This window comes from Ambystoma mexicanum, chromosome 1p (assembly GCF_040938575.1).
Source record: "Ambystoma mexicanum isolate Mex_15411 chromosome 1p, UKY_AmexF1_1, whole genome shotgun sequence".
Taxonomy (NCBI): Eukaryota; Metazoa; Chordata; class Amphibia; order Caudata; family Ambystomatidae; genus Ambystoma; species Ambystoma mexicanum.
The window spans coordinates 519,700,267-519,716,820 of NC_090921.1; positions in this window are offsets into that span (position 1 = coordinate 519,700,267).

Consider the following 16,554-nt stretch of genomic DNA (forward strand, 5'->3'; position numbering starts at 1 on the left):
TAAGTCCATTTTAGCCTCTGGTGCCCCCCAGCCAGCCTTGTGAGTCTCCATTGGGGGGGCCCACCTTGCAGTCCGGGACTAGGCCGTGTGAGACTGGTTCTGCTGTGCACCCCCCGCAGCGTTGCAGAGGGCAGGGCCCAAGGCCACCTACCTCCACTGCTCTGCTTCTCCGTCGGGATGATCCAGCACCTTCCTGACCCGGCAGGTGGCTTGGGGCGTAGACCCCCTTCTAGTTACTTTCCTCCCAGCCGGCAGACCCTATGAGTGTTACGCTCACCTGGTTCCACGGGGACACCACCCAGCAGTTGGGACACTGGTATCCTTCTCTGCGTTTCCCAGGTTGCCAAGGGAGGGTTCTGCCTGGAATACAGGTGGGCAATGTTCATAACTGGGCAACTGGGATAAACAGCCCCCCACCACCCTGTATACCCGCGGCCTCTTCTGGACCTCTCCTCACCTTGTTTTTAATGCAGGTGTGCTCTCCGTCCTGCCTTCTTGGCAGGGGCGCGTTGTGCTTGGTGAGCGATTGCGATCAAGTTACTTCACTGATGCCGGCCCGCTTTGAGTCTTTCAGGCAGGTCTTATTGATGTGGTATATCGTTGTCCTTGCATGCCTTTTTGGTCTAACTAATGTCTTTTTGTCTTCCTTAGGTGCGCGGAAGTCCACTATGTGGCATAGAATGAATTGGGTCTCGCCGGTAAGTAATAGCGTATTTAGATCACCTTGATGCGGTGAGTTGGCGCTATGCGCAGCGCTATGATGCCTTGCCTTTTGCTAACCTGTTGTCTTTTCTTCCCCACAGGTCGCGGTGCTCACCCGGTGCATGGAATTCCTGAGGCAATGCTGGTCGAGGAGCGGCTTGCGAGGTAAGCTTTTCGGCAACGTTTGTTCAACTGTAAAATGTCTAATGCCTTGTTTCTTCCTTTTTTGCAGATCCGACGGTCCGGGAGGAGCGCTGGTTCCGGGATGCTGGTCGCAAGAGCTGTAGACAGCTACGATGAAATTACAGGTAAGCTGCTGCTGCTAACGATGTCCTTTTCCTTCTTAACAGATGCTGTTCTTCCGAGGTTCGCGGGTGCAGCTGAACACGGTGAGTGTCACGTTGCAAAATTGCAAAGTAACGCAAAGCGTGTTATCCCAGTCGGGTGTGGTTTAAATAGTTTCAAGAAAGTAGTCCTGGTTAAATAGTTCCTATGGTACCACACCCAAAACACTATACCGCATAACTTGGTTCCAAGGAGCCAAGCTATGTGGATGCCTCCATGTTGACTGGCACTGAAATAAAGTGGTTCCCAACACAAGTCCTTTATCAAGTATGAGCCCAGCGCCAAAGGCGCCAGGACTGGCCCCAAGAAGGCCAAGGCCAAGGATGCCTGGATTTAGTGGAGACCCGAGTCAAAACACTTCCTTGCCCATGGGGTTGCCAGGGGGTCTTCTGGATGTGGGTCGTGACAATGAGGGTGGAGGGAATGCTAGGAGCCTCTGCACGCGAGGCCCGATGCATCAGTCTCAGTGGCCGCTGCGCAGCTCCGGGTATGGCTCTTCACCGGTTTCTAATGTGCCACCCCTGCGGCGTTGTAGAGGGGAGGGGCAGCCTACCTCCACCGCTCCGCTGCTACTTCGGAGTAATCCGGCACCTCCGTGACCCGGCCGACGGCTCGAGGTGTAGGCCCCTTCTATTTTTTTCTTCCTCTCAGCTCTGGGTTACCCTGTGTGGGGGGAGGTAACGCCAGAAATCGCTGCATCGCGTGGTCCGATGCGCTGGTCTCTGTGGCTGTTGTGCCGCTCCAGGTACTGCATGTCGATAAGGGTCTGGGGCACAGTCCGCCCCCTCCCCGGCCCCCCGGGATCGTAGGGCACTGCCGCTCTGCGTTCCACTCCGAGTCCAGCGGTTCCCAGCCTGTCTGGGCCCCTTGTTGTGGCGCAGTGGGCCGGATGGCTGCCCGCGCCCTGCTCTGCTGTACGTCGGGTGCTCCGGCTCAGCTGCCGCTATCACCTGGCCCCAATGTTCTACTGGCGATCCCGGTCCTCCTTATCAATTTGTGTGAGAGCATCCGCTTTATTACACTGCTTTTTTGTTGTGGCATGGGAGGGGGGGGCGGAGCAGCGCTCAGGCACGTCCTCTCCACTCCGCCGACAACTTGGAATCCCTGTAGCATCTGCTTTTGATAGGTACACTGTCACCAGTGTCAATTTCGTGCCTGTACCATGGAGTGAGGCCTGGTGTCAGCGAGAACAGAGGCAAATACTGCTGGAGCAAAGCCCTGCAGGCCCTCTGCTGCTCAGGGGTCAGATATGGAGAGAGATGCACAACCTCCACTGAGCCATCCTGAGGGTTGCTATGCAGCAAATCAGGAAGGGGCTCACTCTCAGTCTCTTCTTGCTCTGAAGCTAGCAAGAGACATGAGACTTCTGCTCGCCCATGGAAAGGCTTGAGCCTGTTGACGTGGAATACCTGAGGGGCTAACCCAGGGACTCCCATGTCAACCAGATAATTGACTTCGCCCATCTTGGAGATGATCCTGAAGGGTCCAGTCCACTTATCTGCCAAAGCTCAAGGCTTAGTAGGCTCCATTACAAGGATCTCCTGTCCTGGAGTCCAATCCACTTGTGATGCTTTAAGGTCATGCTAGTAGCGAACTTGTAGGTTTCTCTGTACTCTTTCCACATCATTTTCATGTAACTCGACATGAAGTTGGATCCTCTGTCAGAGACCACCTTTTTAGGGAATCCCACTCTGGTGAAAATGCCCAGGAGAGCCCTGGCAATCACCTCAGCAGTAACAGTCCAAAGGGGTATAGTCTCAGGGTACCTGGTGGCATGATTTACCAAGAACAGGATGAGCCGATGTCCACCTGAAGTGGGAGGGTCAAGGGGACCGACAATGTCGATGCCCACCCTCTCAAATGGTGTGCCAACCACTGGCAATGGCTGCAGTGGGGCAATGACACGCCTCCAGTCTTGCCAGACAACTGACAAGTGGGGCAGGTTCTGCATTGTGACTCTACTTCTACCCACATCCGGGGCCAGTGGAAATGTGCAGAGAGCCTCTGCTTAGTTTTCTTGGTACCAAGATGACCAGCTAAGGGCACCTCATGCTCCAGCAGCAGTAAGAAGGGCCTGTAAACCTGGGGTACCGCCAACCTCTTGAGGGCACCAGGTTCAGAGGCTTAGTGGGCTCACTGCAAAGGAGCTCACCCTCCCAATAAATCCGGAAAGACCTAGTCACTTCTTGTGCCTGGGCCTGTTTCCTCAGACCCTTGAGAGAGTGGCACTCTCTCTGTCCCCTACAGAAGTCGACCCTAGAGGGCCACCCTTCAGCCAGCAGGCATTGAAGGTCGGGGTGATCCTCTGGGTTGAGCATCTCTCCCTCATGAGGGTCTTCTCCCTCAGGAGTTGAGTTTGGGTTTACCTCTGGACCCAGCCCGTCCGGAGCATGAATCCCAGTGGGTGCTGCTGAAGCGAAGCAGCAGGAAGAGAAGGAGCCCCCTTCACAGAGGTGGCCATCTTATTCTTCCGCCTTGCCTTAGGCCTCGACTTTGGCTTGGGTACCTGACTCTCAGTCAGACCCGGTGTAACCTGTGACCTAGTGACTGCAGAAGCAGTCAGGGGGAGACCATGAGAGATGAACCCCAACTCCACTAGGTCATTGCCCAACAAAATGTTAGCAGGTACATTGTCCTGAACCAGGGCAGGAAGCTTTGCTGTCTTGCCTCCAATCATGATTGTGACTAGGGCTACAGGGGAAACGTTGGGAGGCCCACCATCTAACCTGGAAGTTCTCAGAGGAGCACCTACATAGTCCTCTGGCATGAGCAGGGTCTGTCCACCCCTGTCATGCTTGCCCCAGTGTCTCTCAAACCAGTAGAAGGCTGACCATTCAAGAGGACACTTCTCAGAAATATACTGGTGGTATGTGGGATAGTAGCCTGTATTTCTGCATACTGGTCCCAGGCCACAAAGGACGCTAGGGAAATCTCTGCAGGAGCACCGAATGTGATCCCTGTATAGGAGGGGAAGACAGTGGCCTCCACCTCAGGCATGGGGTAAGGGTAGGTCAGGCTGACAGCCTGGACTCCAAGTGCCTTACCTTTACACTTGGGGTCACCCTTCTTGTGGTCCAGTGCCCCACAGTCCCAACAAGTGCCAGGAATGCAGGGTATGGTAATGGAACCACTGGGAGCCTGCTTTGCAACAGAAGGACCACTACTCTTAGTCCCTCCCACATAGGGCTTATCCCCACTAGATTGTTGGGTCTAAGGAGAGGAAGGTTTTGGTTTATCCAACTGTGATTGCTTCTGGGACTCCTCAGACTTCTGAGAGGTCCCCTTTTCTTTGTCCTTGTCCTTCCCACTGGAGTCCTTAGGGGATGCCCGGTGGGAGACCCACTTGTCAGCCAGCCTGGCCAGCTTAAAGGGATCTAAAATGTTCTGGTCAGCAACATACTAATGCAGCTCTGGTGACCAGGCTTCTGAAAAATGCTCAAAAAACAAAAGGTGGGACAATTCAACAAACGTTTTCACTTTGTAATCATCAATCCACCCCATCATGTTCATATGTGCAGCATGAACCCAGTCAATCCAAGACACACTCTCTCTTTTCTTAGAATCCCTGAACCTTTTAAGGTATTGGGTAGGTGTCTTTCCAAACTTGGCAATCAAAGAAGATTTCATGCACCCATACTGACCCCTGTCTTCCACACTCAGTTTCAGAATACAGTCACTCCCAGTCAGAGGCACTCTGCTTAACAAACACTGAGCCCAATCTCTTTTATCAACATCATGGATTCCACAAGCCAATTCAAACACTTCAATCCACTGGAGGATATCTGAACCCTCCACATACACACCAACCAAATCTTTCATAAACTTGGTGGTAGAGGACTTAACACTCTCAAATGGTTTCTCTGATGTCTCCACTCTAGCTCTCTCCAGCTGAATTTTCTGGTGCTCAGTGTCCCTGTCTTTGAGTATCACATGTTGTGCCAACTCCTCTTTCTTCAATTCAGCTTCTGTTTCCAACTTTTTATATTGAAAGGCTAACTGTTCCCGTTGTAGCTCCACCTTGGAAAGTCCAAACTTCATGGTTACTCCCTGAAGAGCAGTGCTGGGTTCCGAAATAAAGGCAGCAGGAGTGGTGGCACTCCCAGAAACAGATCCAGTAACAACCCCAGGGGCAGGGGCCTCAATAGTTGCACCCCCCCCCTTCAAGAGCTTCACAATCAGTCTGGTAGTCTTCCAGGGCTGCTATCAGCTCAGCCCTAGACTTATCCAAAAAGTCTAACTCCCTGGCTTCATAAGGACTATGCAGCGTCTCTAAGTTCATCCTAGTCAATTTACCATTTGCAATAAATTCCATTGCTTGTAATGTAGTTATCTAGCACACAACTAAACCTCAATTTAACAAAGTGTAGATATTTTGTAAGTGGCAAGGTTACACACTGATTCTTAAAACCATAAGCATCCCACCGCTGCCACCAGTGTAAAGACTGGAGGGGTGTTATCTGTACTCCCACCTTCACAGTAGAAGCACAGAGCCCCCAGCCAAGATTCTCTGTAGGTAGCAATGGACGAGCAATCAAGGTTTAGCTCTCAGGAGGTGATGCAGGCTGGTTCTTAAGTACAGTGTAGGCCCCAAGCACCCACAAAGGAATGTCCACACACTATGTTAGTGATAACACAGCTCTTTATATAAATAAGGTCTCAATTATATACACAATCATAACAACACACTTTGTGCTTTGACAATTCTAAAATGATAAATATATACAGTCTCAATGTGGTACCACAATTACTCTTGATTCCATTAAAATGCACCAACTGCTGACAGTCCCAAATAACATAGAAATCAATAAATAATGTGAACCAACAATAGACTTGAGGAGGAAAACAAGTTGGTTAAACAATTGGCAGAATACTGGGTCCCTACCAACTAGACACAGTTCTGTGTGAGGATCCCCCCACCTGGGCAACCGGAAAATAATGCAATTTAACAAGCCCAGTCCATATATTGTCTATTAGAGTCTTATCTCCTTCTACAAATGTTCTACTTCCCCAATGTACCTGGTTTAGCAGAGTTCAATGTCAGGTCATCGACAGATCCATCTTGAGTGGACTCCCTTTAAGGCAGGAGCCACGGATCGTCAAGATCCCACGAAGAAAAGGGTGAACAAAGGCATCGAGGCAGCAGCTCCGGTCTTGGTGGTGCTCATCGATGATCGGTCGTGGACGTCCTGCAAAGACGAGGCATGTGGTGCACCTCGACGTTGATAGTTCATTGCCGCAAAGAGTCAATGAAGAACTTTGGCCCAGCAAGGGCGTCGGGTCGCCGGCGTCTTTGTGGTTTTCGGGTGGTGGGAAACCCACCGGCAGATTCTCCTCAGTTGTCGGTGGCCTTGACTTTTTCCAGCAAGACAAAGCAGTCGTTGGTGATGAGTGAGGGAGTCCTTGATTTCAAAGCGTTCTTAGGCAATGGAGTGTTGTGGCTCCAGGCTCCAGCGGCACAGCGTCAAGCTGTGGACGGATGTCCGGGCACTTCTCTTCAGTTTCCTCGGCGGTCCCCGTCTCCGGTTGACAGTCTTTCGAATGCTGATTTCCAAGGTGCTTTGGTGAAGGTTAGCTGGTGCCCGTTGTTCCCTCGTAGCTCGGGAAGAGGTCTCCTAGCCAGGTCCTCTCTTGGATCAGTTTCTTGAAGGCACAGCAGCTTTCAGATTGTGTCAAAGGGAAACAGCAGTTAACCTTCTTCCGGCGCGGGTTCGAGAGTAAGCATCAAGTTTTTGGCTGCAGCTTCTGAACGATTTCCATCTGTGAGAGGTCCCCAAATATACTGTTTGGTCTCTCATTCACTCTGCTGGGTCACACTCAAGCAACCAATCATTCGGAAGGGCATTCGTGCATGCAGGAAGGCAGCCAATCAGGCTCACAGTTCATTTAGGCCATTCACTTCCCTCCAGACACTCACAACAAGGAATGTGTATTGGGACAACTACCCAGCCATTCAACACTCCACGCTGCATTCATACCAGTTTCGGGCAGGGCTGTCTCATTCATTGTGTTACATACCAGAAACCAGACACCCATAAGATGATGTGCATATTGGTTACACACTCCATTCACTCAGGTCCCACCCCAAGGGTGCACCGACAACATACAGTCACTGTGAAGGCTCCAGCCAGTCTGGTGTGGACTTCCCCACAATACCATATATGGAACTTCCACCCCACAGCCAGTCAGGGGGAAGGGACAGAGTTAGGGCTTACCAGGACTTTGGGAAAACAAGGTAATAGCAATAGAAAGCAAGAGGCCACAGGGGCCATCTTGGCTTCTATAAGGAATAAACTGATTCCAATGGCAGGGCATGGGTATCCCAAAATGGAGGATACTCAGAGCACCTGGCAAATTCAGCATGGAGCTGCCACCAGCCCATACCCTGCTCTGTGGGCCACACACAGGTGCCCAAAAACATACACTAGGGGCATAGGGTTGTACCCCCACCCATGGGTGCCATAAGGGTATCACAAGGGTCTGTACACCAAACCAAAAAGAGGAAGAGCTGCAATGCCAGGAGTCCCACATGGACTCTTGTGCAGAAAATAACACAGAACACACATGAAAAAGGAATACAGGCTAAGGACATAGAGGCCCTGTCCCTCCAATGCATTTCCAGCATCACAATGAGCATAATGGCATTGGAGAAGGAACAGTTACAGCGCATGCTGTCTAGATTTAAAGATTTTGTGTTAAGTTTGTTTGGTTAAGGGGGAAGTTGTGTCGTGCGATACAGCCGCTGAGCTGCACCCGCAAGCTGTCTCAAGTGCCGTCCGGCTGCTGTCTCCCCTTGCCAGGGTCGTGCAGGGTAGGGTTTGAATGTGTGTATTAAAGGTGCTAATTCAGCGCCAGACAGGGGGACGCACCTACCAACTGCGACAGTAAAGAAGGGGCACTGTGGGGGCAGCCACGTGGGAAATGACACAGGTATTCTAAGCCACAGCCGCCCCGTACAAAGGGCTTCACTGGGAACGGTATGGGGGTAATGATGCATTGGGTGTACCCACTGTCCAAGATACTGGCTTATGATTAGTTAAAGAAGGGGAAGGACAAAAATAGCGCCATCATGAACATATGTGGTGGGAACTCCCTCGAGCGGGTTGAACCTGGGAAACCTAAATCTGAAATATGTGACCAATAGGACAGGGATATGCTAAGGGGGATGGGGCTTAAGCTACTCATCACATGAAAAACAACATAACTAGAACAAGGTGATGTAATTACAGGGCAGTCAGCCAAACTAGCCACCCTGCATGGCAGCGGGGAGGCTGGCTCTGTACCAGTGTGCCAGTTACATGACCGTTGATGCCCATCAGGAGGCGACTGTGGGAGAGGAACACTGAACGGAGTGGCGTTCCTGGGAGCACCAATCAGACGGTAAGTTTTTGAGCTTTGGGGAGGTGGTCAGCCTCTAAAGTATCTACCACATAGGTTGTGAAGATCATCATCCAACAGGTATCATGTAAATGTCCCCTTTCCCACCAGCTGTAGGGTGTCTTGTGCTCTATTCTCAATGGTGCTGACCAATGGCAGTGTATTAAAGTTCCGGCGGTCAGCACAAATGTTACTTCAGTAATAACAAGTTGTTTCCGGAGTGGTGTGCAAATAAATGTGGTACCACATGGGGAGGCGTTGTAATGGGAAACAGTTAAACTGTTTGCTTCAATTACACTTCCCTAATCAATGTAATCTTTGAGGAAGTGATGTACACGAACCAATGAAATCCCTGGGAAACATAGGAAAAGTTGGTATAAAACTACTGTTTGTATTCCATTCAGACGTCAGCCTCTCGATCAGAGCCTATCCACTGTTCTGTTTTATTTTGGCTCACCCAGTTCTAATAAACAGCATTGCTTCTTGCCCGGTGTTTGCTCTACTTTTTGAGTACATGGTTTTTATTCTGCTCTAATCGGTGGACCCCTGACTACATTTTTGGAGGCGAGATATCTCAATCCCCCCCCGGACCACTGAGGGTATCCAGGCCGCCCTCCCTGCGGGCGCAGGTCTGGCGACCGCAGACCTGTTCACTGCGCATCACTGAGGAGGCTCTGCAGACGCCGAGTTTACAAAGGTCTGCGAAGTCCTGAGGGCCGTCCCGTGCTTAGTGGAATCGCGAGACCGCAGTGGAGGCTCAGTGCCGAAGGAACTCGAGAGTATCCAGGACATGAGTATAACTGTGCAAGAAGACACCGCACATTAGTGCATGCCTACGGAGGGGGAGGGATAGATTCTTTTTACAGTGTATAGGACACATCTTCTGAGAAGGGAGGACTATCAGCCATAGTAGTATAGATATTACAGCGTACCACCGATAGGAAGTGGCCCCTGGTGTAGGGCACGCCTGTGGTAGAGCAGGAGAAGTGCATAGTGTTTGGCGAACTCTGTGTTACGCTCACCTGGTATCCACGCGGACGCCACCCAGCCGGGTTACTCGCTGGTATGCTTCTCAGCTTTGCCCTGATGTGGTCTGCGGGGAAGGTTCAGCCTGAAAATACAGGAGGACTGTGTTCAAGACTGACCGACTGGGGTAAGTATCCTCCCTCCACCCCCGTATGATTTCAGTCCCTCTGGCGCCCTCTCCTCACCTTGTGGTAGAATTAGGCGTGCTGTCCATCCTGCCTTCTTTGCAGGGGCGCGTTGTCTTTCATGGGCGAGTGCGGTCTAGTTACTTCACTGACGCTGGCCCGTTTGATATTGTTCAGGTAGGTCTTATTGCTGTTCTTTAGTTTTGTTGCTATCCTGCATGCCTTTCTTTGTTTAAAATGTCTCTTTTTTCTCCCTGAGGTATGCAGAGCTTCAGAACGGCGAACTGGCTTGGTTGAGCCCCGCTGGTAAATGATGGCGCATTAAGAGCGCTATGATGCGGTAAGTAAGCGCTATGCACAGCGCTGCAAAGTCTTGCCTTTGCTAACCTGTGTTTTCCTTCCTTGTAGGTTGCGGTGTTCTTCAGTGCGAGTGGAATGTCCGGAGTGGTGCCAGTCGAGAGGCGACCAGTCAGGTAAGCCCTTTGAGCAGTTCATAATTTGTAAATGTCTCTACTGCTTTCTTTAATGTTGCCTCTATCTTCCTCTTTCAGGTCGTTCTGTCCGGGAGGCATGCAGATTCGAGGAAGCTGTTCTCATTAGCTGCGAGTGTTTAAAGATGAAGACTGCAGGTAAGATGCTGCTGCTAATGATGTTCCTTTTGTCTCCTTGCAGGTTCTGCTTCTCCGAGGTTCGAGGGAATAGCTGGACACGGTGAGCGTCACATTGCAAGCTGAAAAGTAACGCGAAGTGTGTTGTCTTGCTCGGGTGTGGTTTAAATAGCCCCAACAAAATAGTCCAGGTAAAGTAGTCCCTAGGCTGCCACACCCGAAACACTAGACCGCATAGCTTGGTTCTTAGGAACCAAGCCATGTGGATGCCTCCATGTTGGCTGACAATACAATAAAGTAGTTCCCAAGCACATTGTTTTTCATGGTGTATGAGCCTGGTGCCATAGGCGCCAGGACTGGCCCCATGAGGGTTTGAAGAGGATGCCAGGCTCTAGAGGCACGAGTCCTGACTCCACCTGGCCAATGGGTTTGCCAGAGGGGGTTTTGGGCGAGGGTCGTGACAGCACTCCCCCTTAAGTCCCCTCCCATGGTGTTCCTTCTGACTGGCCCAGGTTTGGTTGGGGAGTTCCGATGGAATTTCCTGATTATACGTGGTGCGTGGATATTCTCACTGGGCTCCCAAGACCTATCTTGTGGTCCAAATCCTTTCCAATCGACGAGATAATATAGCTTGGTCCTAGAGTATTTAGAGTCCAAGATATCTTTGACTTCGAATTCTGGTTCTCCGTCAACAAGTATGGGCTTAGGTGGTGTCCCAATCCCTGTGCCGGGTTGCATTGGTTTCAGGAGGGACACATGGATTACCGGGTGGATGTGTAGATTAGGTGGTAAATCCAGTTTCACGGCTGCTGGGTTGATAATTGCCTTAATGGTATAGGGTCCTAAGAATCTGTGATGAAAGGTCCGGGTTCCCTTGATGGGTACGAATTTAGCGGCTAACCAAACTTTGCCTCCTACTTGAATATCAGGGGCCTTTTTCCGGTGTTGGTCGGCGAATCTCTTTTGTTTTTCTTTGGCATGAATAAGGTGTTCCTTTGCCCTTTTGAAAGCCTGAGTAATGGTTGTGTGTAGAGTCTTTACCGCTGCCATTTTCAAGCTGGCTGGAAGGTCTAGTTCAGAGGTACGTGGATGTCTGCCATAAAGTTTATAGAAGGGCGTTTGTCCCGTGCTTGAATGCAAAGAATTGTTATATGCATATTCGGCTATCCATAGTAGGTCTTTCCAATTCCTTTGTTCGTGGTGCAGCATGCACCGTAAATATTGCTCGAGTGTCTGATTGGTTCTCTCGGTTTGGCCGTCCGTTTGGTGATGGTGACTGGGAGATAGCCCAACGTCGATCTGCGCCATTGCACAACATTTTTTCCAGAGGTTTGAAACAAACTGGTTGCCTCGATCAGAGACCAGAACCGAAGGGAAGCCATGTAGCTTAACCACGCCCTCCAGGAACACTTTTGCTAAAGTGGCTGCTCTGGGAGGCCTTTGAGAGGAATACAATGGGCCATCTTCGAAAATGAGTCCACAACTACAAGGATGGTGTTGAAACCTTGGCTTGGAGGTAGATCAGTGATGAAGACAAGGGAAAGAGTGTGCCATGGAACTGGAGGAATGTCCAATGGTTGTAGGAGACCAGATGGTTTTTTGTTTCTGTGATTTATTTTATGCGCAGACACCGCAGGACTGAATTTACTGAATGATGTCCTTACGCCAGGTAGGCCACCAAAAGTTCTCTTTCACCTTAGCTAGGGTTTTGGCAATTGCAGGATGCCCTTCGATCAGTGAATCGTGATAGTTTGAAATAATATGCTGTTGTAATTCCTTCTTGGGTACATATAGGCGATCCCTAAAAAAGGGTAGATGGTCCTTGATGGTATATTGTTCTCCTTGGGTTTGCCATGCGAGGTAGGCATCAGGATTCATTGTCCGTTGGATTCCTTTTCGTAGTTCTGCTTGTGTTAAGGCTGTCGTGATACCCAAGAGTTTGTCTTCAGGTATAATAGGTACTGGGTCTGGAGTTGTATATACTATTTCATCTATGCCCATGCGAGATAAGGCATTCGCCTTTCCGTTTCTGACTTCTGGTCGAAATGTGATTACATAATCATATTCGGTGAAGAAAAGGGCCCACCGTAATTGGCGCGAGGACTGGGCCTAAGCTGTATTGGGATATTGCAGGTTTCGGTGGTCTGTGATGACTGTAATGGTGTGTCTGGCCCCAGAAGGTAGTGCCTCCAGGCTTTAAAGGTGGATTTGATAGCCAGGAGTTCCTTGTCCGTGATGGCACAATTAATCTCTGGAGGTGAGAACTTTTTCGACCAGAAGGCCACAGTATGTAGCTGGTCGGTTTCCGGGTCTCTCTGTGAAAGGACAGCCCCCATTGCGAGACTGGACGCATCAGTTTCAACGACATAAGGGAGGTCTGGACGAGGATGTCGTAGGATTGGAGTGGAGGTAAACCTTCCTTTAAGTTCCTGAAAGGCTTCTTCTGCTTCTTCGGTCACAGGCAAACTTTTTATTGTTTTTTTCGTAATAGTAATGTGATTGGGTGCACAACCTGAGAGAAGTCTGAGATGAACCGGCGGTAGAATTTCGCAATGCCCAGCATGCTTTGTACCCCTTTCAGAGACGTTGGTGAAGGCCATTTCAGAATGGCATCTACCTTGTGCACGTCCATTCTGATGCCCCCTGGAGTAAGGATAAACCAAGAAATTCTACTTCGGTGACGTGAAAAAAGCATTTTTCAAGCTTTGCAAACAAGCGATGTTGACGGAGCTTGGTGAGGACTGAACGAACGTGCCTGACATGATCTTGTTCCGAGGCTGAGTATACTAAGATGTCGTCTATGTACACTAAGGCGCACACATCAATTAACTCCCTTAAGACGTCATTCATGAAATATTGGAATGCCGCAGGAGCGTTGCATAACCCGAAGGGCATGACTTGATATTCAAACAAGCCGTACTTAGTACGGAAGGCGGTTTTCCATTCATCTCCTTTTCTGACTCGGACCAGGTGGTACGCTCCTCAAAGGTCCAATTTGGTATAAATCTGGGCTTCTTTAACTTTGTCTAGCATCTCATGGATAAGTGGCAAGGGGTAGCGGTTCTTCACGGTGATCTGGTTCAATGCGCGGCAGTCAATACAGGTTCTCAAGTCTCCTTCCTTTTTTGGTACGAAGAACAAAGGACTGGCTGCGCGGGACTTCGAAGGACGGATAAATCCGTTTGCAAGGTACTGGTATAAATAGGATTTCAAATGAAGGTTTTCTGGTTCTGTGAGAGCGTAGATCCTGCCGCAAGGGATTTGTGCACCAGGAACAAGATCGATCTGACAGTCATAGGGCCTAAGCGGCGGCAATGTATTGACTTGGTCCTTTCGGAAAACATCCTGAAAATCATAGTATTCACTTGGCAAGGTATTAGTTGCTCCCAGGGTTGATACTGTCGCTCCGGGAGTCATGGGGATACAGACGTCGGGTTTCTTCTCTTGGTAATAGCAGGCAGGGGAGCAGTCACCGGGAAAGGTTAATTTCCGTGCCCGTCAGTCTATCAAAGGGTTGTGAGCAACCAACCATGGCATCCCTAGTATTAGCCTGAACTGAGGTACCTTGATGAGATCGAATGAAATACACTCCCGATGTCCGTCCTGGCACAGCAAGGTTACCCTGGCTGTGCACTGGGTTACTGGTCCGGAAACGATTTCTGTCCCATCCACAGTGTTACCTTGTCCATAGTTGGCTTAGAACACAAAGGAAGCCCCATCTCTGCTGCCAGTTCTTGATCAATATAATTTCCAACTGCTCCACTATCGATGTATGCTTCAACGGCATGCATTCTTGACGACTGTTGGCAGGGGATTTGCTAGGTCTGGAAAAGACCCGGGGCTAAGCTGATGTCGGAACTGTTGGGACTGGGGGCTAGCTAGTCTTTTGGCTGTAGCTCCTGAGATTCTATCCGGGGCTACAACCAAATGACCAGGGGCTATAGCCCCCTTAGCCCCCCCCTAGCAACGCCCCTGACTGTTGGTGGTTAATTAAGGTCACTGGTATTGCAAAGTGCGAGGTCAGCAACTCTTTCTTCTCACTCGACAAACTGACCTCTACGTTTGTCGAGCTTGGTAGTTTTCCGATTCCTTAGCTTCATCCTTCTCTGTGGCCCCTCCTGTTCTTCTTGGGGGTTTTATTGGACAGTCCTTCAGGAAATGTCCTGGTTTCCCACAATACAAACAAAGCTGTTGTTGTTTTCTTTTGTCCCGCTCTTGTTTTGTTAATGGAGGCCGTATCCCTCCAATCTGCATGGATTCTACAGCATTTTCAGGTACACGGGGTGTGTTTTCCCTTGGTCGAACATACATGGTCCGAGGGTCCGTCTTAGACCGGTCTGCCTTTCGGTCCTGCAACCGGTGGTCTAGCTGCAAGACCAGATTTATGAATTCTGCACAGTCTCTGGGTGGTCAACCACCTGGGCTAAGACGTCCTTTAATTCGCCTCGTAAGCCTCGATGGAATAACGTGGTTCTTTTGTTTTCTGGCCACCTAGCTTCGGTAACCAGTCTGTTGAAGGTAGCAATGTACGTTAACAAGTCCTGATTCCCCTGTTGGAGGGACAAGAGTTCATTGTCTACTGCTTGTTCCTGGGTATGGCGAGCAAAAAGTTTTTCCATTTCTCTCTGGAACCCCCCAAAGTCATGTAATAGAGGATCGTCATGGGTTACCAACAGCACCGACCAATCTGCTGCACTACCACTCAGGTATGATAAGACAAAAGCTACCCGAGCTTGGTCGTTTGGAAATGCTCCAGGCCTACAAAGAAAATGAAGGCGGCACTGATTGATGAATGCCGCATACTTCCGTGGGTTGCCTGAGAATCTTTCTGGTGGTGCCAGGGGCACTGTTCCAGGTAACGTGATCTGTATTGGAGTGGGTGGTATGGCAGGGTTTTGCATCATTGGATTGCTTCCAGGTAGAGGCGTCTGTCCTGCCTGTGATTGCAAGTATTGCCTGCTAATCTCTTCAGTGCATTCTTTGGTCACTATTAGGTCTCTCCGAAGGGCATTAGTCTGTTGTCGGGCAGAATGAACCTCAGCACGAAGCTCTCCTAGTAATTGGGCCAATTGGTCCATTTCTGATGTCTCTATGGCGCCCAGGTGGATTTGTTATGGTAGGCTTCGCGTTCTGTTACGCTCACCTGGTATCCACAGGGACACCACCCAGCCGGGTTACTCGCTGGTATGCTTCTCAGCTTTGCCCTGATGTGGTCTGTGGGGAAGGTTCTGCCTGAAAATACAGGATGACTGTTTTCAAGACTGACCGACTGGGGTAAGTATCCTCCCTCCACCCCCTTATGATTCAGTCCCTCTGGCGCCCTCTCCTCACCTTGTGGTAGAATTAGGCGTGCTCTCCGTCCTGCCTTCTTTGCAGGTATGTGTTGTCTTTCATGGGCGAGTGCGGTCCAGTTACTTCACTGACGCCGGCCCCTTTGATATTGTTCAGGTAGGTCTTATTGCTGTTCTTTAGTTTTGTTGCTATCCTGCATACCTTTCTTTGTTTAAAATGTCTCTTTTTTCTCCCTTAGGTATGCAGAGCTTCAGCGCGGCGAACTGGCTTGGTTGAGCCCCGCTGGTAAATGATGGCGCATTAAGAGCGCTATGATGCGGTAAGTAAGCGCTATGCGCAGCGCTGCTAAGCCTTGCCTTTGCTAACCTGCGTTTTCCTTCCTTGTAGGTTGCGGTATTCTTCAGCGCGAGTGGAATGTCCGGAGTGTTGCCAGTCGAGAAGCGACCAGCCAGGTAAGCCTTTTGAGCAGTTCGTAATTTGTAAATGTCTCTACTGCTTTCTTTAATGTTGCCTCTATCTTCCTCTTTCCGGTCGTTCTGTCCGGGAGGCGTGCAGATTCGAGGAAGCTGTTCTCAGTAGCTGCAAGTGTTTAAAGATGAAGACTGCAGGTAAGATGCTGCTGCTAATGATGTTCCTTTTGTCTCCTTGCAGGTTCTGCTTCTCCGAGGTTCGAGGGAATAGCTGGACACGGTGAGCGTCACGTTGCAAGCTGCAAAGTAACGCGAAGTGTGTTGTCTTGCTCGGGTGTGGTTTAAATAGTCCCAACAAATTAATCCAGGTAAAGTAGTCCCTAGGCTGCCACACCCGAAACACTAGCCCGCATAGCTTGGTTCTTAGGAACCAAGCTATGTGGATGCCCCCATGTTGGCTGACAATACAATAAAGTAGTTCCCAAGCATATTGTTTTTCATGGTGTATGAGCCTGGCCCCATAGGCGCAAGGACTGGCCCCATGAGGGCTTTTGAAGAGGATGACAGGCTCTAGAGGCCCGAGTCCTGACTCGACCTGGCCAATGGGTTTGCCAGAGGGGGTTTTGGGCAAGGGTCATGACACTGCGTTTGACAGAAGTGGCGAGGGAGTGA